Here is a 10,913-nt window from a genome sequence, read left to right on the forward strand (position 1 = left end):
GGTGAGGCTCAGGGAGGAAGTGAAGGAAAGCACTTTAGGAAGGATTCTACTGAGCAGAGAACCTGAGCAGCCTAGACAAGTGGATCTTAAACATTAGTGTGTCTGATCATCTGGACAGCTTGTTATAGTACGCATCTGGGCCCCACCCCAGAGTGTCTGATTCAGTAGGTCTGGTAAGTAGCCTCTGAGATGGCCTCCAGTGACCCCACCTCCTGGTGTTCATGTCCTTGTGTGATCCCCTCCCCTTGAGTGTGGACTGGGTCTAGGGACTCACTTCTAATGGACAGAATACAGCAAAAGTGGTCTAATATCACCCCTGAGATTAAGTCACAAAGAGACTGTGGTTTCCATGTGCTCACTCTGAGGGAGGCCAGCTGCCTGTTGTGAACTGCCTTTGGGGAGACCTCTGTGGCAAGAAACTATAGCTCTAAGTAACAGCCAGCAAGGACAAGAGGCCTGCCACCAGCCGTGTGAATGAGCTTGGAAGGAGATCTTTGCCTGTTTGAGCCTCGAGGTGATGCAGCCCTGACCAACACCTTGACTGCAGCCTTGTGAGAGACTGTGAGGCAGAGATACCCAGGTGAGCCATGTCCAGATTCCTGACCCACAGAAACTTTGAGATAATAAATGTTTGTTGTTTTAAGCCACCAAATTTGGGGGTAATTTGTTACATAGCAATCGATAACTAATACAGTAGCTCTGGTGTGAAGTCTAAGAATTGCATTTTTAACTAGTTCCCAGATGACATTGATGTTACTGGTCTGGGAACCACATTCAGAGAACCACTGGTTTACCATCCAAGGATCATTTTGTCTTTGGCTTCCCAATGACTGATCACTTTAGGGTAACTGAAGCATCATTTAAATGTATTTCTCAGATGATAGGGTGGATGAACAGCAATCTACTCTGCTCGGTCCACCTTTCTTCATCCTAGTGGAACTGGTGGAAACCATTTCCATCAACCAACTCAAGAGCTGCTTCCTTGGACCAGCCTTCCTTGGTTATTTAACCCAAGCCCAGGAGCAACTACTGAGTGCTTGATGTGTGCTTTGGCCCATGTTATTTCAGTAGACTTAAAAAAATCTTTCCCCATCCAATATCTCATATAACTCTCGAGGAAACCATGCGGGGCTGATAATATTCTCGTTCTAGAGATGAGAAAATATAGTCATCAAGAGGTGAAGTGAGTTGCTTAATTGAACATGGAGATAGAGCCAGAGCTAGGATTAGAACTTATGTCTCCTGATTCCATGAAATTGTTCTTTTCTAAACTCACGCTTCACTTGATAGCTATCCTTTGGTTTTTATGTTCGATGGTTATTTGCTATTTTATGACCTTGAATGTCATCAGTGTTTGCAAGGAACAGAAATTCCTTAACTTTAGTTATGGAAAGTTTTTAAATGTTAGAAGGGCAATCTTCTTTTGATTGGTAGTTTTAAAGGACGTACAGTTTAAAAACATTGGGACTGAAACCAGAAAGTCCAGAGCCAAGACTAATTTCTTCCGTCTCTTGTGGACCACTTGGGCCCTGTCTCTGCACCTCTCTGCTCCATTCTCCTGCCTCCTCTGTTTACTCATGGCCTTTCTGCTGCCCTGGAATTTCAGCTTGATTTCGTTTTTGGTTTGCTATGGTACCGACGCTGGCCCTCATTCAAACATTACTCTTCAGTTCAAGAACTTATCATTATTTGACTAGAGTCTCTGTCTCAGTTCCAATTCTCAAGAGAGGAAATATCTGATTAGCTCATCTACACCTGTGGATTAGATACCCTTGGGTCAGTGCTGCCTCACTCCTACGTCATACCATCTGTTAGGAAATTGAGGGGGGGTTTCATGGCTGGAGGACCCCCTAACAGAGTCATTATACAAGAGCAGAGGTCAACAAATCTTTTCTATGGACTAGTTAGTAAACAATTTAGGCTTTGCAGGCCATATGGTCTGTGTTGCAACTATCCAACTTTGCTGTTATATGTTATAGGGCCTCAGTAGCCATAAATAGTATATAAATAAATGGATGTGGTTATGTTCCAATGAAATTGTATTTACATAAACAAGAGTGGTATTTGACCCCTGGTCCATAGTTTGCTGACCCTTGTATCTGAGCATCCTAAAACCTTTTAACTCCTTAACTAAAAATAACTGAATCATAATTTTTCTCTCTTAATTATGTCCCTTGCAAAGGCTTGCAGAGCCCTTGGGACAGAGATGCCATTGTCTATTTTTGTATTCCTCATAGCACTGATAGCAAGGGATACACATTGTTTCCTAATAATTGTTTTGTAATGGATGTAAATGTTTGGATGAAGCATTTTGGACTTCCTGGAGGTTGGCCTAATGTGAATCCAACCAGTCTGTTTCATAAAGTTGGTCAAATCTTCTAATCAGAATGCATGCCTTAATTTTTCCCATAGAAGCCAAGTAAGAGGCATATTGGGTATTCTTCACTAAAAAATTTCTCATGATTTTCTTGATTCCACAGACCATAGAATTCTTTGTGATGGCTTTAGTCTTAAGTCCTTGGCCAGGGAGAGCCTAAATGGGGCAGCGTGGAGATCTGCTGGGGCAAGTTTTCTCGCTCTGGCTGAACATTTTAATCACCTGGGCAGCTTTTAAAGATCCGGATGCCCAGGATGAAGATTCTTTGAGCATGAGACCCAGGCATCATATCTTACTACATACTAGGGTCTTCTGGAAAGATCCTGCTGAGACCTAGAGATGACCCAGCTTCCTCCAAGTAGACATAACCAAGCAAAATTAAAAGGAAGACAAAAACACCGTGAGGCAAACTAAAGTTGTGGAGGGGTTTAGTATTTTTCTGTAGCAGCTTTAACAGAAATCCTAGTGTCTGGTTTCAACTCTGTGGGTACTAAGAAGCATGGTATTTAATTGCCTGGGGAAGATCACATCAGAGATGTGATGATCTTAGTGCCAACAGATAGATTCCTGATCATGGTAGAGGCAGCAGCTCCCTGGTGGATAAATCCTATATTGTTCTGAGAGTCATTCTTGAAAGCTCAGCTCAATTATTCCAGTTTTTTTTTAATGTCACTTAATAATGAATAGTAAATTCCTTTATACCAAAACCAGCTTGAATGTATTCTGTTCTTTGCACTAAACCTGGAATAATCTAGAAATCAATATTAGACGTGATTGTAGGCAACAGACATTCAAGGATAGGAGTCTGGAGTGGGTCTCATGACTTGGCTGGGTTTGAAGGCCCTGAGAATCTGGTAATAGTTAGAGGGTGGGCAACTGGTAGACCATGGCAGGGAGAGACAAAAGATACTTAAGTTACGTAAATTCCAGGGTCACCTGGAATAAGGTGCCTTTTGGAATCATGATTCTCTCAGACTGAGTGGCTGTATACTGGGGTAGCAATACAAGGATCATGGGGAATGTGCTGGCTTCTTATAATTGCATTTGAAAAAAAAAAGAGCTTGGATTTTTAAGATCTCATTTCAAGTGAATCTCTTCTTGTATCTCTTGTTGTTTCAGAGTTGATATAGTCGAAGTTAGTTGCACAATCTGAGTGGGGCCTTGCTTAATTACAACACAGGTTGAGCTCATAGCCTCACCAGATCACATGTAAAAGTTGGCGCATTTGCAGAAAAGAGTAGAAACTTAAAATTGGGAATGAATGACCATGTTGGGAGGATTTAGATGATTCAGAGAACCCAGAACCCCCCAAGATTACTGAGCTTCTCTTACACCTAAAGCCTACATTTCCCAGCCTTCCTTATATCCTGAGCTCTGCAAATGTCCTAGCTTCCACCAAGCAGATAGACCCCCATGAAACTGGGAAGGAAGAGTAGACACAGGGAGGTAGATGCCTCCATTTTGTTAGTGCTGACATGGCACAGGCAGTGTGATCCTGGAACCAGCAGATGTGATGGCAGCTTCCTGATTCGTCAGCCTTCTTTCTGACATGGCAGAGCCTCCCTCAGAGGATGAGTTCTGCTGTGTGGTTAGGAAAGTTGCTCTTAATATCTCGGTCTTGAGCTTGCCCTCCAGGAATTTCTGCCAGCCATCTAACAACACATAATAAATTCCTTTTTGCTCAAAGTGGCTAGAGTGAATTTTGTCCTCTGCAACTGATCCTAGATACAGAGGGGTCATAAATTAATTCATCTTTGGCTTTTCTAGCCATTGTAGAAATGGCCCATAACAACCACAAGAGGAAGGCATTAGGCTCTGCCTGAATCCCTCCAGCGACACGTTTCTTAGGCAACTTGTCCCATTTTGAACAAATTCCAATTATCAAAAAAAAATTTTCATAGTTGTCTGGAATCTATTTGTAACTTGAGCCATTGACTTAGTTTCCTGTTAGCACATTGGTTTGGTTTCCTGTTAGTTACTGGGACAAGAAAAGTCCTGTCCAAGCTGAAAACTCAAATTTCTCTACTTGCTCCCTCTGTAACATGGTTCCCAGTTTCCTTAACACTATCTGTAACTAGTGGAGAAAGAGAGAGCAGAGGAGAGGAGAGGACATAAGAGAAGAGGAGACGGGAGTTAGTCTTGATGGGGACTGTTGAAAGTGTCTGAATGTGGCAGAGTGTGCTAGTATAAATCTTTATGTAGAAAAGAAAAGCAAACAGAGGATTGGATGAAAAATAAAAGGGGGGTATATGTGGTTAAAAACCTTCCTATTTAATGAGTCCTGGTGCCAGCTCATGTTTATTTTGTCAGCCTCACTGGAATACATTTTCACAATAATTTTTCCTTCATCTATTAATCCAACTTTCTGTTGGTAAATTAATGATACTTGGGTCATCCACGTGATAGCATGAGTTTTATTATTTTACCCAAAAGATAGTTACTCATATTGAAAAAGAGAGGAAAGGGGAATAGAAGTTAAAAACAAATCTAAAATGAGAGAATTAAATAACATTCCTCTGCTATTTTTATTTCTCAAAGTACTTATCACTATCAAGAAAAGTTTTTTTTATGCTTTTTGTCTGTCTTCCTTCACCAGAATGTGAACTCTGAAAGGGTAAGGAGTTTGTCTGTTTTCATCTTTGGTGTATCCTTGAAGCTTGGTCCAGGGCATCAAACAGAGTAGATTCTCAAAAAGTATATATACTAATTTAATGAATGAATGAATGTGTGTAGACACAATGACAGAAAGAAAAGGGGGAGGAGCAGGAGGGAGACTGTGATAGTTTCCTATTGCTGCATAATAAATGATCACTAACTTAGTCACTTAAAACAACACACATTTATTATCTCACAGTTTCCATGGGTTAGGAATCTGGGATGCAACACTTGACTGCATCCTCTGCTCATGGTCTCACCAGACTGCAGTCAAAATGTTGATTGGGTTGCATTCTCATCCGGAGGCTCATCTGAGGAAGTATCCACTTCTGAGTTCACTCAAGTTGTTGGCAGAATTCATTTCCTTGCAGTATAACCGAGGACCCCAGTTTCTTACTGGTTATCAACTGAAGACTAACCTCAGGTTTTCAAGGCTGCCCTACAATCCACTGAACATGATTCTCCCATAGGCACTTCACAGCATGGCTCTTTGCTTCTTCAAGGCCAGCAGGGAAAATCTCTCTCCAGTCTGCTAAAACAGTGTTACATAAAGTAATCTTGTCATGGGAATGACATCACATTTGTCACATTCTGTTGGTTAGAAGCAAGTCACAGGCTCTGCCCATTCAAGGGGAGGGAATTATACAAGGGTGTGACTCAGTGGGGATCACCTTAGGGTGTCCATCACAAGAGTCCAGGGAGAAATAGAAATGGTCAAGGACGGAGAGATTTGGTTTTTGTTTTTCAAATACTTCTCCTTATAAAATTCACCCTCCATCAGAATACCACGCAGCTCACAGATTCAGCCTAGGAAACCCCCAGGCTTATATATTTTAGAAACTTTCAGGGTCTGGAATTTTTGGCTTGGTTGATAATTCACACCATTTGGAGTCCTTCTCTGGATTTTAATTTCTCTCTGGTGAAGAGATAGCTTCAAGATAGGGAGATTTAGACTGGATCTGGGTCCCTGGATACTTAAGAAGTGGAAGTGTTTTTGTTAACAAGATGAGTAAAATTCCAAGCTGAAAATTTAGAGCACCAAGCAGGGACAAATGTCTATCGGTGATTTCACAGGAGGTGTATGGTTGCGGGACTGGAAGTTTCCCTCAGAGTGGCTTCATTTAGTGACCAATGAGTCTGGACTGGTCAGGTAGGTAAATTAATGCAGCTCTGCAAAAAGACATCTCTAAATACTGTGAATTATATTCTCACCACTTGTCTCTTCCACGTAGTTGAGTAATTGAAATGTTGGTCCTTAGCCTGGCCAGATGGGAGAGGGGCTTGACCGCAAAGCCTGGGGGTATATAGCTAAGAGGGTAGATTATAAATATCTGAAGATCACAAGAAAAATGAAAGAATAGATTGACTACGTTTGCATCAGAGGACATAACATATTCAGTTGAATCAATGCCACCATCAATGGTAAGGTGCACCATTATTTTAAGTGCCACTAAGGAAGAAAAAGCAAAACATTGGCAATTAAACAAGGAAGCCATTGATTGTAAGATGCATCACTATTTCAGAGCTATCAGTATGTGCAAAAAATGTGTGTCTTAGAATTGATGAATATGGTAGGCTTCCCAGGAGCAAATGTACCTCAGAACCCCTGATTCTCAGCAGAGCTGGGGTACAGAAGACCTGTGAATGTGACACTGACTATTCTGCCATCACCAGGAAGATAAAACATTAGACTTGGAAATGTCCTTAGAAGTCATCTAACCCAGTCTCCCTCCTAGGGAAGGAAAAGCTATGCCCCTCTTTCTAAGAGGTGGTTTTCCACTCTCTGCTTAAATATTTTGAGCATTGAGGAACTCACTATCTCACACAGCATCTTGTTGCATTTTTGGGTGTAATTTATCAGGTAATGGGATCCCAATTTAAACCTCACCATGCTTGCCTAGATTTGACTATGTGTGAGAGAATCTAGATGACTAATAGGATGGGTGTCACCTATGAAATGAGAACATGTGGATCCTATAGAGAAAGCTCATCCTGAAGGAAGAGGAAGTTAGGCTGACAAGGTGTCCCAATGACAGTGCCTCAGTTTGTTCATTCTTTCTTTCACTTAATGAGAATGCCTACAATGTGCCAAGATCTAAATCAATGACAGACACAAATTCCTAGTTTCCACTCAGCTCACAGCTCTTCTACCTCTAGTCTGAAAAATACAGGAGAAGAACTCTGATTGGACATGTTTGGCTTGGGAACCTGGTGGTCCAATCAACCACCCTCAGGGTTACTGTGATGTAGCACAGACAGGTCAATCCTGTGGGACCTTGACACAGGACGTGATTTGGGTGCCACTGGGTACAGCATTGGTGGGTGTCAGCTGGAGATGACGATGTGTCATGGCACATTGCTTTACCTTTGACCTCAAAGAATCAGATTGAGAGCGAGAACAGAGGAGGTGAAAATGATACCACCTGGATCAGAGGAGGCTGTATTAATCACACAAGGAGAGACCCCTTGATGGACTGCCTGAAACAGTTGGTGACTGTTGTAGCGGGATGGGACCTTGAGGTTTCCATCATAGAAAACTGAGGGACGGAGCCAGTTACACATTCTTAGCCAGTACTAAGTAACCCTGCTTTGACCACAATCAAAGGAATCTGGAGAAAAAGGATTACATTTTTGCCAGCTGGACTCATAACTTATACCATTATAGTGAATCTTAATTGTCATTAATAAAATATTAACATTTTCCTAAAACTTTAATAACACATTAATAAAATGCTAGTGTATTTTGTTTATTCATACTTGATTGTGCATAATCTCATTCTTCTTTTATATAATTAACGTGTCCAATATTTAAACTCTTAAGAGAGCTATTCATAGATGTCTATGTCTAAATTCAATTTAGTAAGTAGACTTTGAATAGTCGGTGTCAGTGACTTGTTGATGGTCATGGGAAAAGCTAAATGAAAAGGAAATTATTTTATTTTGAATATAAGATGCATATTTGCTTTCTATCCTGGGGAAGTCAGAGATATGAATAAGATGAGAACAATATCTGAGTTCATTGCAGTGCTCACGTTCGTAACATACTTTCTAAGTTACGCTCTTCCAGGTTGATTTACGTATGTTGCTTATTGGCATCCCACAATTTTATCAGCCTTAAAACATTTCACTCTTCTCATTTCTGATTGTTCTCCTCTTCCTTTATCATTCTCTGTCTTGATAATGTTACATTTCATTTTGTAGGAGTAGTCTATTTTATTTTTTCTGCATTGTTATACTAATATTTCTTTTCTGGGTTCTTAGAATTCTTATACACAGTTGAGCCCCTTTTTAAAAATTTCTTAAAATTTATACCTTTATTAAATAAAAAGAAAGCTCAAAAGCGCACAAATATCTTTGCCCAAGGAGATAAAGACACAGAAAATCATATTTTAATTTGAGCTTTAATTTATGATGTTTTAGACATTCAAAATACATGCATAGTAATATAATCAGTGCCAGGATACCTGACTCCCAGCTTAAGTGAAACATAACACAATTGAAGTGCCTGTGTATCTTTTCTCAAATGCATTCCCTATGCTTCCAGCTTCACGAAAGCATCATCCTGAATTTGTTGCTTATTATTCCCATGCATCTCTTTTTGCTTTAATTTACATATTTAAGTTGCCTTGAATAATATGTATATTTTTCTGCATATTTTAAAATTTTATATAAATTGTATCATTTTGCATGAATTGTTTGGCAACTTGCTTTTTTCAGTCAAAAATATATATTTATGATTTTTATCCATGTTGATATATATATGTATATACAATTACAGTTCATTTTAACAGTATGTTATTCCAAAATACCCCAGTTTATTATCTTTCTCCTGATGATGGGCATTTAGATTATTTTCAATATTTTTGTCTTTTTACACATTATTATAGCAAATGCAATAAAGTTGCTTATGCATGTTTCTTTGTGCCGTGAGGGAGAGTTTCTGGAAGGAAACTGTTTGGACTGAATTGTGTCTGCCCCAAATTCATATGTTGAAATCCTAGCCCCTAGTACCTCAGATTGTGACTGTATTAGGAGACAGGGGGTTTAAAGAAGTAGCTACGTTGCAACGAGGCTGTTAGCATGGGGACTAATTCCATCTTATCGGTGTCATGACAAGAAGAGGAAATTAGGACACACAGAGAGACATCAGGGGTGTGTGCACTGTGGGAACACCATGAGAAGCGGTAACAAGAGGGTGGCCGTCTGCAAACCAAGAAGTCTCAGAAGGACCCTGCCTACACCTTGATTTTGGACTTCCAGCTTCCAGAACTGGGAGAAAATAAATTTCTGTGGTTGCAGTCACCCAGTCTGTGGTATTTTGCTATGGCAGCCGGGGGCAGACCAAGGCATCCTCTCAGGAGACGTCTGTAGCCTCAGCTTCACATGCTCAAGCCGCACCACTCACCGAAATGGTTGAAGCAAGCCAGACTCCCACCACCGGACCTCTTCTCCCTTCACTTCCTCACAACACCAGAGCAGGGTTGACATGATATCTCATTATGATTTTATTTTATTTTATTTTATCTTTTTAAAGATTTTATTTTTTATTTTTCCTTCTCCTCCCCAAGCCCCCTGGTGCACAGTTGTATATTTTTAGTTCTCGGCCCTTCTAGTTGTGGCACATGGGACGCCGCCTCAGCATGGCCTGAAGAGTGGTGCCATGTCTGCGCCCAGGATTCGAACCAGCAAAACCCTGGGCCACCCAAGCAGAGCGCGTGAACTTAACCACTTGGCCACGGGGCCAGCCCCCCATTATGGTTTTAATTTATGAGGTTAAACATCTTTTCTTATGCTTATTAACCATTTATGCTTTCTATATTTCTGTAGATGGCTCCTACATATATTTTTGCCCGTTTTTATGTTGAATTGACTTTTCCAACAATTGTTGGATGTCGTGTTCTATTAATAGCATGAGTTCACATTTTTAATTTTGCTGCCTCAAAATTTTTTATATTCTTAGTGATTTGTTTGTTTGCTTTATTTTTCAGTGACTGAGAGAGGTATGTTAAAATTCCGTATCTCAATAGTGGATTTGTTGGGTTTTCCTTGTGTTTAAATATTGCTTTACAAATTTTGAAGCTATTATCAGAGACATATAAACTTGGAATTGTTGTATTCTTCTGGTGAATTAAATCTTTAAAGACCTTTTTTGTATGTCTCGCAATGCTATTTGCCTTACTGTGTGTTTTGTTTGATATTAATATTGCTATATTTGCTTTCTCTGGTTTTGATTTCCTACTATGATTTTTCTATTTCTGTGCTTTCAACTCTTTTGAGTACTGATGCTTTTAGGCATTTGTGAATAACATTCAGCTGGATTTTTTAAATTAAATCTGAAAATTTTTGTCTTTCAACTTCAGAATTTAGTTCAGTTATATTTATCATAAATATTGATATATCTGGATTCAATTTGCTAATCTTACTTTTTGCTTTTTAGTTGTCACACTTTTTCTCTTTTCTTTCACATTAGGTTTCTTCCTTATCCACTTATTTTTTTCCTTTAGTTGTGTCCAAGTTCTTCTCTCAATGTCGTTACCCTGTACTTTTCTCTCTCCTTCATGAGCTACCTTAACAAGGCTTTGGGGTGGCAACAAGTCTATATTCTTAATTACCTCTATAATCTGCCTCCTTCCTCCTACTCCCCTCCTTGTCTCTGAGTTCAGGCCCTCACATCTTATGCATCAATTATTGCAATATTCTCTCTTTCTCTTCAACTCCACCCTCAACTCTTTCCCAGTGTATTCTCTAAAATGCGACATTTGCTTACAACTCTTCAATGGCTTCCACTTACTGTTGGATAAAGCCTGATCTTCTTCCAATGGCATGCAAGGGCCATCATGCTCACAGGTAACTGCCTCTCTTGCAGCTCCCTCTCGTATGG

The sequence above is a fragment of the Equus przewalskii genome, chromosome 14 (assembly GCF_037783145.1).
Source record: "Equus przewalskii isolate Varuska chromosome 14, EquPr2, whole genome shotgun sequence".
Taxonomy (NCBI): Eukaryota; Metazoa; Chordata; class Mammalia; order Perissodactyla; family Equidae; genus Equus; species Equus przewalskii.